Below are 19,978 nucleotides of genomic sequence, written 5' to 3'. Positions count from 1 at the left end.
ATCGCGAGTGGCTTTTGTGATTGGCCATCTCGAATCCGGGGCGAAAGATTGGGTTAGACCCCTGATGGCAGCGAATAATGAGATCCTAAAGGACACGAGGAAGTTTTTTCGTGCCATGGACCTGATGTTTTCCAGCGATATTGAGCAGGGGGTGGTGCGAAGGCAGTTAATGGCTTGCCAGCAAGGAAGCAGATCTGTCCGTGAGTACTGGACTGAATTTACTATGCTGATTCATAAATTGGGGTGGGACCTATCGGCGGAGCCCATCCAAATGCTTTTCGAAGAGGGGCTTTCTTCAACCGTCAAAGATGAGCTTTCCCGGGGGCCCAGGGCGGAGTCTATGGACCAGTTAACCAAATCTGCGCTGTCCATAGGAGCGCGCCAGGAGGCGAGGGCTTTGGAAAAGCGGGAAGGGAAAGGAGACCGTTGGAGGGAGTTCCGCATTCCAGACATTCCAGAGCCACCTTTCCCGCCGGCAGAGCCGATGGAAGTTGGAACAGCGCGGGCGCGCGCAGTTTCAAATCCCAGTGAAGGGCGGAAGAAGGAGGGAAAGAGCGCCAAGAGATGTTATCTCTGCCAACAGCCAGGGCACTTTGCCAGAGTCTGCCCACAAAGAAAGGAATGGCAAGGGATGGCAGGAGCTGTTGGGGGAAAGGAAGAGGAAGGCAAGGAGCAAGTAAAAGCCAACGCCTGGCTGCCACCGTCGGGGCACAGCAGCCAGGCCAAAGAGCAGTGAAAGTGCCCACACCGGAACCTCCCAGACCCGCTTTAGTGATAGAGGTGTTACTAGAACTGCCAAACGGACACCCACTAAAGATCAAGGCGCTTTTGGATTCAGGCAGCTCCTGTAATTTCATGAGTAAGGAGTTTGCAGCTGAGCATCAGATACAGACCATCCCTTTAAGTAACCCCTTGCAGGTGACTACGATTGACGGCAGAGAGCTGTTGGGGGGAGAAGTTAGCCAACAGACTGTCCCGATGATAATGAGGGTGGCAAGGCACACCGAACAGATAGCGTTTAATGTGGCCACCCTGGGAGGAGCGCCCATCATTTTGGGGATGAGCTGGCTGGCGCTACACGATCCGCTAGTGGGCTGGCATCAGAGGGTGGTCTCCTTTGGGTCAGCGCATTGCCTAGAACACTGCAAGGAGGGGAAGGTTTCGGGAGGAGACAGAGTCACCCTAGCCGGGATGGAAGTAATGGACAAAGGGAAGGTGCCCCCGCAATACGCAGATCTGAGCAACGTATTCAGCGAAAGGGAAGCAGACAAACTGCCACCGCATAGACCCTTTGACTGTCAAATCAACCTAATCCCTGGGGCCCAACTCCCAGTAGGCAAGCTGTACGCCATGTCAGACAGGGAGATGCAGGAGCTGAGGGAGTTCATTGACAAAAACCTGAAGCGAGGTTTCATCAGAGAGTCCCGAGCGGTGGGGGGCAGCCCAGTGTTTTTTGTGGACAAAAAGAACACAGACAAACCGAGACTGGTGTGTGACTTTAGGGCCCTCAATGCAGTGTCGGAGCCCCTGGCTTTCCCTATGCCCCGAATTGATGACATTTTGACCAGAGTAAGGAAGGGAAAGATCTTTACAAAGCTGGACCTGCGGGGGGCGTACAATCTGATACGCATAAGGAAGGGAGATGAATGGAAGACCACCATGTTTACCCCTTTGGGAGCCTTTGAATACCTCGTTATGCCCTTCGGTCTACAAGGGGGCTCCGCGTGTTTTCAAGCTTTTATAAACCACGTTCTGGGACCTTTGCTCTACAAGAATTGTGTGGCCTTTTTAGACGACGTGTTGGTGTATTCGGAAGATGAGGAACAGCATGTGAGGGACGTTCGAGAAGTGTTGGGCAGGCTGCAAGCCAACCAGCTGTGGGTGAAACTGGAGAAGTGCCAGTTCCACACCAAGGAGGTGGAATTCCTGGGGTACCGCTTGTCAGACAAGGGATTGGCCATGGATCCAGGCAAGGTCCAAGCGGTACTGGAATGGAAGACACCGAAGACCAAGAAGGACGTGCAAAGATTCTTGGGGTTTGGGAACTTTTATAGGAAGTTCATCAAGAACTTTGCCCACTTGACGGCGCCCATCACCGACTGCCTCAGCAGCAAGAAGAAATTTGTTTGGACGGTAGAGGCGGATCGAGCCTTTGAAGAACTGAAAAGGGCTTTCGCCTCGGAAGAACAACTTCTGCATGTGGATTTACGAAAACCCATGAGAGTGGAAACCGATGCATCCGACCGGGCGGTAGGGGCGGTCCTTCTTCAACCGGGGAGGAGTGCGTCGGAGTGGAGACCGTGTGCCTTCTTCTCGCGGAAGCTGAATAAATCCGAGAGGAATTACACGGTGTATGACAGGGAACTACTTGCCATTCACGAAGCATTCCGGAGGTGGAGACATTTATTAATTGGGGCACAACACAAGGTGCAAGTGTGCACCGACCACAAGAATTTAGAGTATTGGAGAACAGCTCGAGTGCTCAACCAACGACAAGTGAGATGGGCACAGGAATTCTCCAAATTCAACTTTGAAATTTGTTATGTGCCAGGCCCAGAAAACGTCAGGGCGGACGCGCTCTCACGCAAACCAGAGTATTGGGAAGGGGAGGGGGTGATCGAAGAGAGACATGTCATCCCTGAGGACCGGTGGGTGTGTGGGGCGGCGTTGGTGGGGCAACGAGAACTGGTAGAGGAAACGGAAAATGATGAATATGCCCAGGATAAGCTCAGAGGTCTCAGGGGGGAGGGCGAGAGTCCCGGAGGTTTTGAGGAAAGAAATGGGGCATTGTATTACAAAGGGGCACTGTATATACCCGAAGGTGAATTGAGGGGGAGAGTACTCAAGCAGTTGCATGATAGCCCCACGGCGGGACATTTTGGACAACACAAGACCATGTGGTTGGTTACCAGGGAATTTTGGTGGCCTAAGGTGAGGGAAGATGTAAGAGAGTATGTAAGAGGGTGTGACCAATGTCAGCGAGCCAAAGGGGAAAGAAGGGCGCCGGCAGGGTTATTAGAACCATTACCCACACCAGAACGGCCTTGGGAAGCGATATCAATAGATTTTATGACGGATCTGCCAAAGTCCAAGGGGAAAACAGCCATCATGGTAGTAGTAGACCTGTTAACTAAGATGTGCCACTTTGTAGCATGCTCACATGCAGTCACAGCGGAAGAAACAGCGAAGTTGTTTGTAGGACACATCTTTAGGTTGCACGGGGCTCCCTTGAGGGTGATCTCAGATCGCGGCAAACAATTTACTTCCAGGTTCTGGAGGAAGCTCATGAGCTTGCTGCACGTGGAAGTCAATTTTTCAACTGCCCGGCACCCTGAAACCAACGGGCAGGCGGAAAGAGCAAATGGCATTCTTCAACAATATCTGAGGTGTTATGTCAATGACAGAGAGAACGATTGGGTCGAAAAGTTGGCGTTGGCAGAATTTGCCTACAATAATGCGGAGAATGTGTCCACAGGGATGAGTCCCTTTTTGGCTAATTACGGGTGTCACCCCAGGGCATTTCCAGGGGAAGGAGGGGAGAGATGGAGCGTCCCAGCGGCTGAACATTTTGTAGAAGAGATGGAAGCGATCCATCATCAGCTCCAGCTCAACTTAGAAAGGGCTAAGGCACAATATAAGAAGCAGGCAGACAAGAACAGAAGGGAAGGTGAAACCATAAGGGTGGGGGATCAAGTGTGGTTGTCAACCCAAGGGTTGCCGTTCAAAGGGGGTTGTAAGAAATTGAGGCCCAGAAGATTGGGACCCTTTGAGGTCATTCAGCAGGTCAACCCGGTAGCTTTCAAACTCCGATTACCCAACCACATGAAATTGCACCCAGTGTTCCACAGGTCGTTACTGTCACCATACAGGGGGGGACGTGAAGGGGAGTACGTCAGGGGACCAGCCTTGGAAGAGAGGGAACGCCGCAATCATGTAGCGGAAATCCTCGATTCCAGGTGGAAGGGAAATCAGGTGGAGTATTTAGTGGCGTGGGAAGGGGAACCGGAGTCAGAAAACACCTGGGTAAGTGCAGAGGAAGTCAATGACGAGGTTTTAACAGAAACGTTCCACCAAAGGTTCCCGAGGAAACCTCAGCCGATAGCAAGGTTTAGGAGGGAGTATTTCGGCACCACCGATGAGGAAGAGGAAATGGAAGGGTTCGCGGAGTCGGAGTTGGAAGAGGGAGTGGACTCCGATGACGAAGAGTACCTAGAGAGTAGGAACAGCAACAAGTGGAGGGAAGTGTTCGCGACGTCGGAAGATGAGGGAGGTTCTTTCAGGGGTTTTACCTCCTCACCGCCAGTAGGAGAGGAGACGGGAGGGGGTGAAGGGGGCCCTGGAGGGGAGGTGGATGTCAGGGAACTGCCATCTCAAGCGCCGGAGGCGCAAAGGCTCACTGAGGTTGAGAGAGGAGTAGCAGCGGAAGAGGGAACCAGTAGAGGGCGAGCAAGAACTCCAAGGGAAAGTGAGTCGGAGGGATGGCTCAGAGACGCTTCCAGCGAAAACAGTGGGGAGGTCTCAGGACCTCCTATAGGGACACCCACACCTCGACGGAAACTGTCACGCCGAGAGGCCAGACGACGTGTTTCCGTTAAGGAGCTTTTATGTTGGAAACGATTCCGAAAGCAGCCACTTTCGGATTCTACTAGTGATTGACGCAGCCATGCTGGAGGGGCTCCGTCACAGGCAGAGGTTTGAAAACCTGATCAAACTCTGAGGGACTTGCATTTTACGCACAAGCAGCTCATCGTCCCATCACAAATAGGTACTGCTCCGGCGGGAAGGTAAACAGCGTCTCCGTGCGCTGCTCTGGTTCACCAGAAGTGGCTTAGTCATGCTGGCCACATGACCCAAAAGCTGTACGCCAGCTTCCTTGGCCAATAAAGCAAGATAAGCGCCGCAACCCTAGAGTCGGCCACGACTGGACCTAATGGTCAGGGGTCCCTTTACCTTTACCTATAATAAGGAAAGACTTTCAGAGAGCAGGAAAGAAAAGGGTTTCCTTTTTTCCTTTCCTGCTTCCTGAAACGTCCCCATGCCCTGCAAGCCCTGAATATGGACATTCCTCTTAGGGGCGGGATTATACTACTACCTTTTCTTGCAGGTCTCCCTTTGTTGTTGCTGTTGTTGTTTTCATACAGCCAGCTTCAAATTAACTCTCCCCTTTCACAATCTCACTACTTGTTATGCATTTTCCCCCTTTTAGCTCAAGATGGTGGGCTTCCCCCACTTATTTGCCACATTGACATCCTGCCTTTCACCCAGAAGGCAGTGTGCATGGTTCTCCTCCTCCCCATTTGATGCTCACAACAACCCTCTGAGATAGGTTAGGCTGAAGAATAGTCACTGGCCTAAGGTCACCCAATTAACTTTATGGCTCAATGGGGATTTGAACCCTGTTTTCCCACATCCTAGTCCAACACCTTATCAACTGCACCACATTGGCTCAAGTCCCCTCCTTCATCTTTGTCCTCCTCCACTTAACATGTTATATTGCAGCACTGTCCTCTTCAGCAGTTATTCCTTCAGAGGGTGAGAGGGCTCCCAAAGTCATATGTGACAAGGGAGTATAGGTTGGGTAGCACAAACTCTGTGAAATTTCATCAGCATCTCTGAAAGTGCTGGACACTATCTCCATCTTTCCCTGAGCTACCTCCCTGTGAGCAGACTTGCCATTATTCATCTCAGAGGATGATTGTTCTCTTACCTTTCCTCAGAGAAAGTGGGAATGTTATCATTCTTGTTAATTCATGTCCTTGAGGGCAGCCTACCACCACAGGTGTTCATTGAAGCCATGCTTCTTTCTGAACAACAGGAATATGTGGGTTAGGCTCCCTGAGATGCATTCTTATAATTTCTCCCTCTATATAACTTACGGTTTTTAGTTCTGTTTTACAGGCATGCAATCCAGTTGATGTGCGCTAGTTTGTTTTTATAGGCCTGTTATGGCCTATAATGGATTTTTGTTTTCTGGTGTGTGAGCTTGTTTTTGATTTTGGGTTTGCTGCCATGTTCTTTGGTAAGAATCCTCTAATTTTTGCAGTCAGTTTTGGAGAAGTGACTTGTCCTTAATCATCAGGTGGCACCACCACCTAGCTAGGTAGGAGGGCAGGTCTCAGAGATGATGACTCCCCTCTGCCTTCCTCAATAACTATTCTATATTCATCATTATTGAGTGCTCTGGAAAATTTATTCAGGATAATAAACTCCATATATTAAGTAATCTAAATATAATTCCGAAGAAAGTAACCTAATATAAATTAATTGCATTCTGCATTTTTATGGCACTCTCACAAACCACTATGTATCAGGAGAATGCAGGAGAATGTCAATTGCTTGCACAACAAGAAAGAGTGCAGTTTGGTTACTTCTGCACAGAGACTGATCCCCATTGAAGTGTAGACTTTTTACATGTTCAGTTTTAGTGCGCAAGCCTAAGTATGGGTATTTTTATATTTTTAATATTTTGGGGGGAGCTGCCCAGAGTGGCTGGGGCAACCCAGTCAGATGGGTGGCATAGAAATAATAAAATTGTTGTTGTTGTTGTTGTTAGAAGTTAGCTCCAGTCTTGTTGAAAAATAAACACCAAGTTGTGTTGGAACAAATGGCCCAAACAGATGCAATGCGGGATATCTGTGATTGAATCTTCTAATATGTTGTCTTTACTTCAGCATAGCCGAAAGACTGCGAATTTGACCAGAAAGCAATGCTGGGAGTGGTGTTAGGGCTCCCACCCAAATGCACTTTCTCTGCTCTAAACCACCCCACAATGCTGTATTGTGAAAGTAGAAGATAGAGGAAAGCAACATCAAAATGAGGTGACCCTCATCCAGCTGCCTAAGACAGATGTAAGCTTTATTAATTTGCTCAACATACTTCTAATTTGATGTGCTGGGACAGAAATGTCCTTCCAAAGTATCCAGACCAGCACAATATTCATTTTTGGTTCTAGGATAAGTTACAGGCATCACTCCTGATGAAGATTTTCTCAAACTGCATTGGACAACTTAATAAAAATTCATTTATTCTTTACACCTGTTTGAGGATCACCTCCTTTTTTCTTTTATTTGCCTTTTGAAAACTAGAGGCTTGGTGCTAGTATCTGCATTTCTCCACATGGGTCTAACAGGAGGTTTGGGAGTAGATGTAGATCATGGAAATGGTTTTGAAGAGAGTAGTAACCCTCCTACCCCAGTACTCTTTCCCTGATCAAATTAGCAGCCCTCACAGCTGCCTCAAAGTGGGGATGGCAGCCAGGAGATCTGATCAGAGACCTTCCTGTTGCGTCTGTTTCGACCCTAAAGCCAAAACCTGATGTGACACTGATCATGCTGTTGTCATTTGGTGATTATCATAGCATCTTAAGCAGTTATGCCTGTGCAAATGTTAAATACAGAGCCATTTAGCAGTGTAATGGATTGCTTTCTCGCAGCACTGAATACATTGTTGCACAGTCCTTTGATGGATGTTTTGAACTAAATGTGGCAGTTGATAGTCAAAAAATTTGGCAGATTTAGGGTATTCCACAGAGATGAAGGAGCTTTCAAATATAGCCATTCATATCCTTCTCAGTCTGTCACTGAGCACTTCAATCAACGGGTTGTGGGTTTGTTTCCTTGCTCCAGCTGTAGCTCTTTTTTTCGTCTTCTTTTGGTGTAGCGTGAAGGATCATAAAGGATCATAAAAGAGTTGCAAACATCCAGTCAGAATCCTTCTCAGGTGGCAGGGGAAAGGAATTCACTGCTCAGCATATCTTGATCAGTTAAAGACTGCTATGTGACTTATTTTCCATCACGATCTTCAAGAACAATCTTTTGAATGCATTGAGTTTACAAGTCCACTCCACTCCACAAGCACATGTAGAAAGTCAACTTCACAAATGTGGGAATTTCGTATCTTGGAGACACCCCCAAGATAGAGCCTCAATACTTTCTAGAAGCACATTCTTTAAACTTGGTGTTGATGGGCTAGATGAGGCACTCCTAGTTGGAAACAGCATTTTAGTATTATGTAGCTCAATTGATACTTGATTTATGGCTGTGGCTGATTCTCTTTAGTGTTGTTATCCATGTCATGCACTTAAATTATTTTATAATTCTAATTAATATGTGATTAGTCTAAATTAGTGTTTCCCAAATTTACCTCTCCAGCTGGTTTTGGACTTCAACTCCCATTATCCTTAGTTAGCAGAGCCAGTGGTCAGGGATAATGGGAACTGCAGTTCAAAAACAGTTGGAGATCCAAGTTTGGAAAACACTGGTCTAAATCTTGCACCTACCCATTTCAGCTACATTTCTACCTTGTGTTGCAGAGGAATAAACCAGGGCTTCATAATGCAAAGACCTCATACCATTGGCTTTGTTGGAGACTCTTAAGGATATGGGGAAAGAATCATGCTTACTATTTTGTATTAATATTTAGTTGTTTTACTAGTATTAGTATGTTAATACCATGTTTGTGTTGGGACTGGTTCTGAGAACTATAAGCAAGTGTCTGAGATTTTTGTAGGAAGTTGTCTTATACCAAATCAAGTTGATGGTCCATTTAGCTCAGCATAGTCTACTCAGGGTTTCCCCAAACTTGGGTCTCCAGCTGTTTTTGGACTACAATTCCCATCATCCCTGACCACTGGGGTCATGGGAGTTGTACTCCAAAAACCCAAGTTTGGGAAACCCTGGATTACATTGAGGGGCAGCAGCTTTCTATGGTTCATAGCAGGGATCTTTCCCAGGTACACCAAGTGATTCTGCAGTTTGAACCGGGGATGTGGAAGGCAGATGCTCTACCATTGAACTACAGCCCTTCTTCCTTCCCTTGTGGCACAGGAGACTAACATCACGGACAGCCCAATTCCACCTTATGTGTGTTTTCTCAGAAGTAAGCCCCCTTTAGTTCAGTGGGACTTCCACCTGAGTAAAGATTTATGACATCACTTTGCAACTTGATAGTGACCAGTGTTCAATACCAGCAGCATTTTTAAAAAACAAACAAAGTGATTATGCTCAGGAGCATCATTCAGTTGTTCCTGCAGCAGAAACCAGGAATGAGAAATGAGTGCAGCATGCCACAGCAGGCTGGGAAAGCAGGCCACAGATCTACTGAGCAAGCACCTTTCAGAAGTTTGGCATTAAGAGAGCAGGGACCCAAACAGGTGAGCATCTAAATACAAAATTCTGTTGAAGACAAGTTATGCTCACAACAGTACGGCCCCCTTCTGCAGATCTTTCCCTCGCTGCACCCAGCCTTTTCTTGATATTATAAGCTTAGAGATGTTTGTTTTTGCTTTTAGCAGTGTTTTTGATTATTGGTTTGTTTTGCTCTTGTTTTCGGTCCAAATTGCCGAGGCATCAAGAAGTTTTTCTGGTGGTCCCTGCTTCAGTTTATGTTGCCTCATACAAATCCTATATCAGCTCGGCCAAGCTCTGAATTGCTCCAAAGCACCCTGATTTGGCTCAGGATTCACTGAAACTGCTGTGCACTCCTACTTCTTATGCCATGGAAGTATGGAGTGCCCAGGCTATGGGGAGAAGGAAGATCCTGTGTACAGAAAGTCTTTGATAAAGTATATGGAAATGAAATACATTGTCCTTTCTGTCCTCAGTGTTTTTGCATATGCCTATTTATTGCTTATTCTGCACCCCAACTGTCCAAGGCTACATGTAGAAGATTAGTAGCTTGCCCACGCTGCCAAAGTTTATAGTGACCCTATGTAGCATTTTTAAATATCCCTGTCATTTAAGGGAAAATTAACAGCAGCAGCAGTCTTTCACCAATCATTGGCAAACACACAATTTTTAATTTCCAGGAAGAGTTTTTATGTTTCTATTTTAGGCCTGTGGCAATAAGCACTTTAATAAGGCAGCACATGACTAGAGGCCATGGTACATGTTGGGAGAAAATCACAAAAAAAATCTTCATCACCTATAATCTATAGATTAAAAGCAAGAGTGGGTAGACTTCAGGCTTGAAGGATCTACCCTGGACCTTATCCAACGAAGTAGTTCCATTAGCGCAAGGATTTGAATGTGTGCAACAGAACTCCCCCTTCCTTTCATCTCTTTCCATGCCATTTAATTCTCACCCTATTTAAAACCATTTCTTATGAGGCAATAATCGATATATTTACAGTGGTACCTTGGGTTACAATCTTCAGGTTACATACACTTCAGGTTACAGACTCCACTAACCCAGAAATATTGCCTCAGGTTAAGAACTTTGCTTCAGGATGAGAACAGAAATTGTGTTCCGGCGGCGTGGCAGCAACTGGAGGACCCATTAGCTAAAGTGGTGCTTCAGGTTAAGAACAGTTTCAGGTTAAGAACGGACCTCCAGAATGAATTAAGTACTTAACCCGAGGTACCACTGTATATTTATGGACATATTTTTCAGCCAATTTTTTTTTGGGGGGGGCATCGCCTGCACCCCTGGTGGGGGTCCACCTCACAACCCCTAGCTATGGCCTTGCTCCTCCCCATGTACCCCCTAAGCCTGTTCTGAGGGGGGTCCCCATAACCCCCATAGCAAATTTAAGGGGCACGCAGTGCATGTGGAGAAGAAGGGAGAAGTCCCATTTAATGAGTGGACAGTTCTGCACACACAACAGCTTAGTTTAATCACACCCATTGTCTTCAGTAGGATGCCAGTAGTGTGTACAGGACTGCAGCCTTAATGTGAATCTTTGTAGATTCATAGCCTTGGGTCCTAATTTTTCATTCCATTAATGGTAGGAGCTTCCATTCACAAAATGAGACAACGGTCTCCACACCTCTGTTCTGGCCAGTTCAAACATTGCAGGAGACCATGGCTTAAAGAACCAGGAAATAGCTGAAGCCAAATGCATGAAGGGACAAGAGAAAGGGAAAGTCAAGGAAATATAGTAACACAACTCACTTCCAGTCCAGTAAACCATTTGTTTATTGGCCCAAGATGTCTGAATCCTGATATCTCCTGTGGAGCACAAATGTGCTTTTTGTGTGTGACCTTGGTGTCATAATTGCTGGGATCCACAGTTTGGCACCAGTGGGTCTCAGTATCTGTCATCGGCCTCATAATGTCTTTGAAGCAGGCAAAATGTATATAGTTTATATCTGGAATGAATGAAGATAGAAAAATGGCCAAATTATAGTTCAGATTGTGCTCTCCCCCTACAGCGTCAATCACTTCCTTTCCAGTGTTCCATGTCAATACTAAATCCACACCTCATGAATTTTACATAAGTCCAGGGGGAAATATCTACCTATTTAATACAGAATAGAAGGCAGCAAAGCTGGTATGAAGATCTTGTTTGGCTGTCCAGGCATTATAACTGAGCTACTGCAATACATAGCATATGCTCATTACTTTAGTGTTACTGTGATAAATCCTATGGAGTTGAGTTTCTTTTCCTAAGGTTTATTTCCTGAGCAGCTTCAAATCTCATTGGGTTAAAATTTGGTTTCTAGCCCAGATACACATTTGTTTTGCAAAAATAATATTTAAATGGGATTAATTTTTGATTTAGAGATCAGGAAGAGAAAATCTCAGGGCTTTTTGTTTTGTTTTATTGGCAAACGTACACATCCAGAGGGTGTTTAGTTACATTAACCAAAATGCTGAAATCCTCCTATATACTTGAGAAGGGAAAATATAATTGCTAATCTGTCTGATTTCAACTGCAGTCCGTAATCCAAACTGTACAGACTCAATGGGTATTTGAATGGCAGAATATTTATATCCATATTCTGGTATTTGTTCATTTCATATATTCAGTATTTCCCCCCTTGTTTAAATGAAGCATAAGAAAGATGCTAATCAAATGAGTCACTTGGGAGTTTAAAATGCATTGATATGAACTTTTCAGAGAAAATGTTATTAGCTGCTGTGGCCTGAAGGAGGGATATGAAGATTCCCCTTACACAAATTCCCTTGCAACTGGTTGTGAGATTCAACTCAATGACCATGATTCAACATAGAGTTAGGCCTGTTTGAGATTATTGATTTCAGTGGGCTTCAGCACACCCTAAGCACACTCTTCACTGAACTGTGTACCAAGGATGGGGAACCTGTGGCCATCTAGGTGTTGCTGGACTACCAAATCCCATCATCCCTGATTATAGGCCATACTGACTGGGGCTGATGGGAGTTGAAGTCCCATAAAGTCTGAAGGATCAGAGGACCTCCCCCATCCCTGCGCTACCCTATAGCAATGGAGTGCACTGGAAGAGTAAAGGAGGTGAAATGACTGAGGTTGTGAATCTGTTTCCAATATTCTGACTAGCTGAATTCTAGTAAGGAGAACAAAGGTTCTCTTTCTGACTAAAGGAGTGAAGTAAGAGTACCATTCTGAGGCAAGATTCCTGGCCTGCCCTTTCCAAAGACAGATTGAAAGAAAGCACTTTTCTCAACAAGGCAGATCCTGAGTCTTCCTTCCATGTTTACACATAGCATCTGGCCAAGTGGTGTTTGATGTGAAAATCAAAGATGGCATAATTGTTTTTCTAAATGTGGTGTTAAGGATTTTGTGGTCAGTCTTCCTGTGCATAAATTTCCATAACTATCTGACAATAGTGGAAGTTTTCTGCACCATCCTGCATCACTAAAGTAAGCCCATAGCACATAAGAGTAGGCTTTATATCCTGGAAGCACACTGGTGTGCAATTACTCAGTTAATTAGTAACTAGAATCAGGAGTCACCAATGTGAGTAAGGGAATAACAATCCACTCAGTAATAAACAAATCCTTTTTTTCTTATATTGGCAAGGATTCATCAGAGGAGAATAATGTGGTAATTGGTGTACATTATGTGATAAATGCATTGCTACATGAATAGTATTTTACAGTAGTACCCTGGCACATTCTCAGTAATCATTATTTTTAATTATACAAAATAGCACTGCAGTTAATATGACATTTGCAGCATATATTTCAACAAGACTTAAGACTCATGCATGGGCATGCTATCTACAAAATGTGGCTACAAGTTCATCGTGTGCGGCCTGATCATAACTCTGTGATCAATTTTGGCACTGCCATCTTTGTGCGTGATTCTTGCTGCACAAAGATGCTCAAAGGTAACATTTTAAAGCACCAGGTCTCATCTCAATCTAAAATGTGGGTCTTGAATGGGGCTGAATTATTGTTTCAAGTGCAGACTTAGCCCAACAGGGAAGTGCATAACCAGCATGTAAACTCAAATAAATAAAAATTAAAAGTAACATTTGACAAAAGGATGGAGCTGAAAGAGCACTCCAGTACTGTGGATTTGGAGAAGGGGAATGCTCAGTCACTGAGGAACCGAAGAATTAAATATGCTCATGCTCAGAATCTTATTTATTTTGTCATAGTATGTAAACTCTGGCTTTCAGGGCATTGCATGTTTTTACTCTTCTGTTTATTAATAATTTTACTGTATTGCTTTGTTGTTGGCTTGTGATAACACAGGCTGTCAAATTGCTAATGAATAGACCAGAAATAGGAATAGGATGAACAACCTTGAGGAATGCAGTGTTTTCTCATGCACAATATACAGTACATCCAGTGCTAGGTGACTGCAATATCTCCAAAAGAGAAGGTTAATCTCAAAAGAAGATGCTGTGATTATGTACGATGAATGGGAAATAACTTGGCATTCATTTTGCTAAAACCTCATCATATAGATAGGCAGTCCTGAGACTCAAAGTCCTCATAAACAGGGATCATTTTCAAATAATAATAATAATAATAATAATAATAATAATAATAATAATTTATTATTTATACCCCGCCCATCTGGCTCGGCCTCCCCAGCCACTCTGGGCGGCTTCCATAAAAACCAAAACCAAAAATATAGTAAAATATTCAAATATTTGAATATTCAAAAATATTCATATATTTGAATATATTATCGGACATAAGGAAATACATTTATAGGCCATCTTCTGCCTCTAAGGTAGTTCACAACAATAAAAACGCAATCCTGAAACAATTAAAATTGTATCAGGATGATGCTAAAGTCACAGAAGTCGCCCTAGCTGAGAATTGTATTGCACCATTCTGAAACTGGTCAACCTGGGCAAATAAATTTAGCTAAAGCATTTTTAATTTTTAACTTGACATAGAACCAGCAAGCAATATTGGTAGGTGTGCCACTTTATAACTATTACACAAAAACACATATACCTTGCTTTATAATATAACCTTATAACAAAAGAAGGAATAATTAGGAAAACATTCCCAATAGGAAACAGGATACTGTCCTCTTTATCAATAACTTAATTGGTTCCAAGGCTAAATCCTAGGTCCGAATAAGCAAGCAGAGTTGCCCTGATAAAAGGGTGAGACACATGCTATCACATGTCGTTACATCTTTGTACAGCAAATATGTGTTCAGCAAATACAGCATCCTGTGTGATGCTCTGCAATGAGACCAATATGACATACTGCTGTGGCAGGCTGTTCCCCATAAACCAACAAGGGGCATTCCTTCAGGGCAGCAGCTCTGCCTCTCTTGTAAAAGCTGATGGCTCCAGCTGGGAGCATTGAGTATTTGCTGCTGCTTTTGTGGTTTGAGGTCAGAGTTACATGCCTGAGCCAGTGACTCAATAGAGGAACCTCAGGGAAGTTCAAAGAACAAAAGGAAGCATGATTGGATAGGTTTTTGGGGGGGGAAATAGGAAGGAGGACAAGTCTGGTACCATTATTGTGGCCAGATATCTTGAAAGTTTCAAACATACTGTGGTGACAGCTGAATAACCATCCCTAAGAAAGAAATTGTGCCTTCTTCAAATCAAACAGAATTCAAGTGCTGTGGGATTAAAATAATTTAATTTTGACACAGTTTATTTAGGATATATATGAATAGGTAAAGGTAAAGGTACCCCTGCCCGTACGGGCCAGTCGTGTCTGACTCTGGGATTGCTTGCTCATCTCGCTCTAGAGGCCGTGAGCCGGCACCGTCCTAGGACACTTCCGGGTCATGTGGCCAGCGTGACAAGCTGCATCTGGTGAGCCAGCACCAGCGCAGCACATGGAAACACCGTTTCCTTCCTGCTATAAAGCGGTACCTATTTATCTACTTGCACTTAGGGGTGCTTTCGAACTGCTAGGTGGGCAGGAGCTGGGACCGAATGACGGGAGCTCACCCCGCCGCTGGGATTCGAACCGCCGACCATACGATCGGCAAGTCCTAGGCACTGAGGTTTTACCCACAGTGCCACCCGCGTCCCTCATATATATGAATAGCAAACCTTTAAAGTTAACTGCTTTCTAATTCATAGCTTTCCCCAAGGAATTTAAAATTAAACTTTTGTGGTGCTACTGAGAATTCTCCATGGTAGAATGCCACTCACCACACAGAATACATTCCCCAAGATTCCATTTAAGGAATATAAACAGATTAAAACATGAGCCCCAGAAGTACCAATATACAGTTGCATTATCTTGACTCAGACAGGGGAATGCAGGGGCAATTCCTAACTCACTGAGTGTTTGAGACCCCATGGCTATCCTCACCTGGTTTAGCCAGCCAGTCAAAGCTGTTCCCAGGGTGTTGCTGCTGTCTCATGCTGACAGGTTCTAGGAGCCACAGGTGAGAGCTGAGTGCAGGGTGGGGACCAAAGATTGACAAACTACCCCAGAAGGCGCACGACGTGTCCCCCGCCAGAGGTATGACCCCCCTCCCCTAACATCCCATATACCCCTCTAAATAAATACACAGGAATATACTCCCCATACACAAATGTATGTTGTGAACAATGAAGCTGTGGAATAAATTTAACTAGTCACATTATTATGCAGCCTTGATTTATTATCCTTATTCTGTCAATTCTCTGCTATAACTTTCTGCAAGTTTTCATGACTGCTGTTTCATTTTCCTTTTTTTGAAAAGCCAGAACTGCCAATAAGATTTTGTTACCCTTCTCCAAGTGTGGAGCTCAAAACCATATTCATGAGAGATGAACTTTTGACAATATTGAACCCTGCTCTGTGTCAGTCTTAACATCAGGCATTCCCATAAGGCAAATAAAGAAAGCATGTCAGTAAGATACTCAGGAGACAGTTTGCAAAAATCATGGTGGCTTGGATCCAAAGTAGAGCAGGTTTTAGTCCACTCAGTCAATTGGTTTTATTCTCTCCCCTTCTGTAAACAACATAGGGATGCTGGTATTGCCATTTGTTCATCAGTCTTGGGTGTCATCTACACTGAGTTGCAAAGCATTTCACATGGGAGTCTTTCCCACCTGTACTTGGAAATGTCAATTACTGAACGTGACTCCAGAGGCAAACTAGGTCACCCATGCGTTAATATCTTCAAATGAAGTCCCTGTGGATAGCAAAAAAGAGATGGAGTAAGCCCATGAAGTATAATGGACACAACTTTTAAAACATGTACATTCAAATCATAAACCAATAAGACGGAATAAATTTTGGAGGGTATGTGTGCAGGGAGATAATTTGGTTCTTATCCACCCGAGGTACTGACCTGGATTTCTTTGCTGCAGTTGTCCTTGGGTGGTCTGTTAATGCCTGAGCACTTTGCCTAAGGAGAGACATGAGCAGGTTTCCATGTCTCTGCAAAGGCAGCTCCTGATGCCACAGTTGCCCAAATTGGAGTTGTGGCATGGCAGTGGCCAGCCCAGTCCACAGACACCTCACTTCACCCAGGATGGGCCATAACCTCTCCACACACATGCATCATTCCACACACTGCAGGAAGGGGTAAGTTCTGCTTGTATTCATTCCCCATGCTCACTAATACCTTCAACGCTCATTTAAGGCCTCTCTCCCTCCATTGCATTGTCCAGTTGCAATGCAATGGCTTGAGAGTACAAACAGAAATGCCCATGGGTCAATTCACAGTTCAGTATGAGCTCAATAGGTGGACTTAGCCAAACCTCTTTGAATCGGCCATGCATGTTAATACTGGCCCACTTTTTGGGAAATTACTGACACAATGGTGTATAAATATTCAATATTTGCTTTCCTTTCTGAATCCCATGGGTCAAAATTGCACTTCTGTGTTTGGTAGAGCAGCACACATGGTAGAGCAGTTCTTCATAGTAAATAAATATAAATGGCACATCCTTCACATTTCAGCTAGCTTAGGTCCAATGTGCAGCTTGCCTTTGCAGTATGCTTGCTTGCTGCAAAGCCGTTTCCCCAAGGCTGGCTTTCATGTTTCAGTAGAAGCATGTTGAAGTTCCATAATCTGCACTACATTGTTGCCTTGATCTCATGAGTATTTCCCATGCTACAACCTCACCTCCATCAAGGCCTCTGATGCTGGCATTGGAAGTAACTGCATGGCATTCTAGACAACTAGGTAGAGTGGTTCTGATGACATGAGGCATGGGAATCAGGCCCAGGAGAGGTGATTTTTCAAAGGCAGTCTGGCTGCAAAAGTAACTTGCAGAGTAGCTCAGATGAATGCAGTGTCCAAAGGGCTGCATTGTAAATTCTGTACAGTCAGTAGGGCTTCCCGGTCTCTTCTGTCCCTCTCTGCCATCAGACAAGCCAGCCTCAAACCTCAGGAAAATTGTAGTTGTGGAGTTCGAGTTAGCATATTGGAGAAGAAGGAGAAGAAAAAGAAAACAGAAGTCTACAATATGCAGGCAAAACTTTGCCCAATGGGGCTTTGGGGGTTAGGGGCAAAGAGTCTTACATTATCTAAGCCTAATGGGTGTGTGAGCCAATTTACCTGTTCTTAGAAGGCCGAGAAAATCTCACTCTGCTCTCCAGCTTGTAGTGTTTCTGCAAACCTAGGAGTTGGATACAAGTGGTGTAATTTAGAAACAAACTGAGGGTTGTGACAAGGTATGGTGGCAATCAAGCGAGCCAGTCCAGCTGCACTAATCAACTCTGGGAAATGGTAGCTTTCATGAGATCCACCTCTCAGGCAGCTGCCCTATCCTTTCCATGGCCAGTTCACCCCTGAGTGTATTAAACGTCTCTGAGAATGGATAATAACACTGCCTTTATGTGTTAAGCCACGTCAGTTTCCCTTAAGCTCCCATCTTCTTTAATATTTAATCACCCCTGATAAATGTATTTCATTTGGGCTTTAACAGCGTGTCACAACAAGACAAGATTCAGAGGGATTAATAAATTGAGTAGGTGAGGTTAATCAGTAGCAGGTAGATTCCAGTATATGAGTGAGTGTGTGTGTGTGTGTGTGTGTGTGTGTGTGTGTGTGTGTGTGTGGAAATTAGACAATATATACCAATTATATATGTCTGTGTGAATTACAACATAAATACTAATTTTTCAAACACACACACAATTTAAAGGAAAATAGTCCTGGAGTTTTTAGGCGTTTGTGAGTTTGAAGGCTACAGCTGGCCTGGACAGGGTACCGAAGGAGATCCTGAATAGCGCAGTTTGGGGGACTCTCTTCACCCCCGCCCCCGTCTTTTGCTTTGTTTATGACTCGGCTCCGAAGCCATTTGTAGTGCCAACTATTGAGCTCGCGGGGTGTGGAAGGCAAGTGGCGCCTGGTGGGATAGGAGGGCGCGCGCTTCGGAGCACAAATGGCCGGGGCTCCAGAGTCCGCGCTCGCAGTCATCGCCGCGAACAGACGTGGGAAAGCCAGAGCAGGAGGGCTGGTTCAAAGGGAGTTGAAAGGAGGAGGAATTTGAAGGTGAAAGCGCTCTTCCCCTCCCTCTCCTTCTCTCGCCACCTCCTCCTCCCCCTTGTTTTTAAGTGCCTTGGGGATGGAATTGACAGCACTCGCTGTTGCTTGCAGGAGACTTCCTGGCATCCGTGCACAGATAGCTTAGGCAATACATGAATCCCTGCATACGAAGCCTGGTTCTGGAAACCGGGGGGAGGGGGCGAGAGAGCTTGTGCGAAGGCATGTGAGGGGGAAGGAAACGACACCCGCCTGTTCCAATTCGCAAAACATTAAATGCGTGAAAACTGGTTTGAGTCCGAAGAAGCCGAGCAGTTCTCCTTGAGGAGAGACCCCGTAACCCCTTTGATTCACATGGAAAAACAAGGCGATTCTCTCTTCCCACCCACTACCCACCCCTACTCCCGCCTTGCTCTTTTTCTCTGCACAAGGAAAACGCGGGTTGATACCATTTTATTGCTCTACCGGGGAGGATTAGAGAAGAAGCTTTTGTACTTTTTAAATTGCTAATCAAATCAAGGGTGGCGTTTTCTTTTTTTTCTTGAGGCTCTCCCCCCTCCCCTTTAAGAACAGGGTGGTAGTGGATAAAGCCCCAGCAAACGATCTCTTCGCGCTTGTGTGTCCCGTGTCCCCCCCTCCCCTCCTCCGCCACACACCCACCAGTACCATGGAAAGGAAAAGGAGGGAGGGAAGCAGGGCGAGTTGGACGGAGGGATGTCTGGAGGGCGAACTGGTGTCTCTTGAACGATGCGCTGCCCTGCTGAAATCCACCCCTGCGCTGGAGCTCAGGCGAAAAAGGGAAGAGTTGGAGAAGGAATCAGCCGCTGCCGCCCGTTTCCAGGGTGAAATCCGCAAGGCTGAGCTTGAAAACCCACAAGGAGAACAAAATAGCTACACCACCTACGAAATCCTAGCCAGAAAAAAAGAAGACCCAGAATTGGCCAATCTAACCAGTGTTAATCAGACAGATATTACAGAGCCATCTGCATTTAAATTACACACACACACGCACGGAAGAGAGGGAGCGAGGTAATAGCTTCACAAAAACGTGGCAGAGCTGGTATGAAAGACGGGGGGTGGGGGAACCACAAGGGTCTTTTGTTTTATTTCCCCCCGCTATGAGTTTTCGCAGTGATCTGAGCAGTTGGGAAAGCGGCGGGCAGCGGGGAAGGCTTCCGCTTCTACGGCGAGCCGAGAGAGCTCTTACAGAGCCCTTTCAGCACCAAGAGCTCTGGACAGCTCACTGCGCGCCGCCGAGCTGCCTGCTTGCCTTCTGTCCCCCTCCCTCGCCGCCTCTCTCGCCCCCCTCCCCGCATTACTGTACAGCTGGAGATGCATCTAAATTAAGTCCTATTCAACAACAAGTAGATCTCTTCTGTCCGGGAACCACACTAG

At 45.4% G+C, this 19,978-nt stretch overlaps 1 protein-coding gene across 4 annotated transcripts in view; it reads left to right on the top strand.

The window, feature by feature from the left end:
• Positions 1–19,978, top strand: part of ADGRB3 (adhesion G protein-coupled receptor B3) — a 452,998-nt gene that overhangs the window by 327,297 nt on the left and 105,723 nt on the right. The gene's annotated exons all lie outside the window — the stretch shown is intronic.

The sequence above is a fragment of the Podarcis melisellensis genome (assembly GCF_964234715.1).
Source record: "Podarcis melisellensis genome assembly, chromosome: 3".
NCBI lineage: Eukaryota > Metazoa > Chordata > Lepidosauria > Squamata > Lacertidae > Podarcis > Podarcis melisellensis.
The sequence above is the reverse complement of the archived record's forward strand: the minus strand, read 5'-3'. Positions and strand labels throughout refer to the sequence as shown.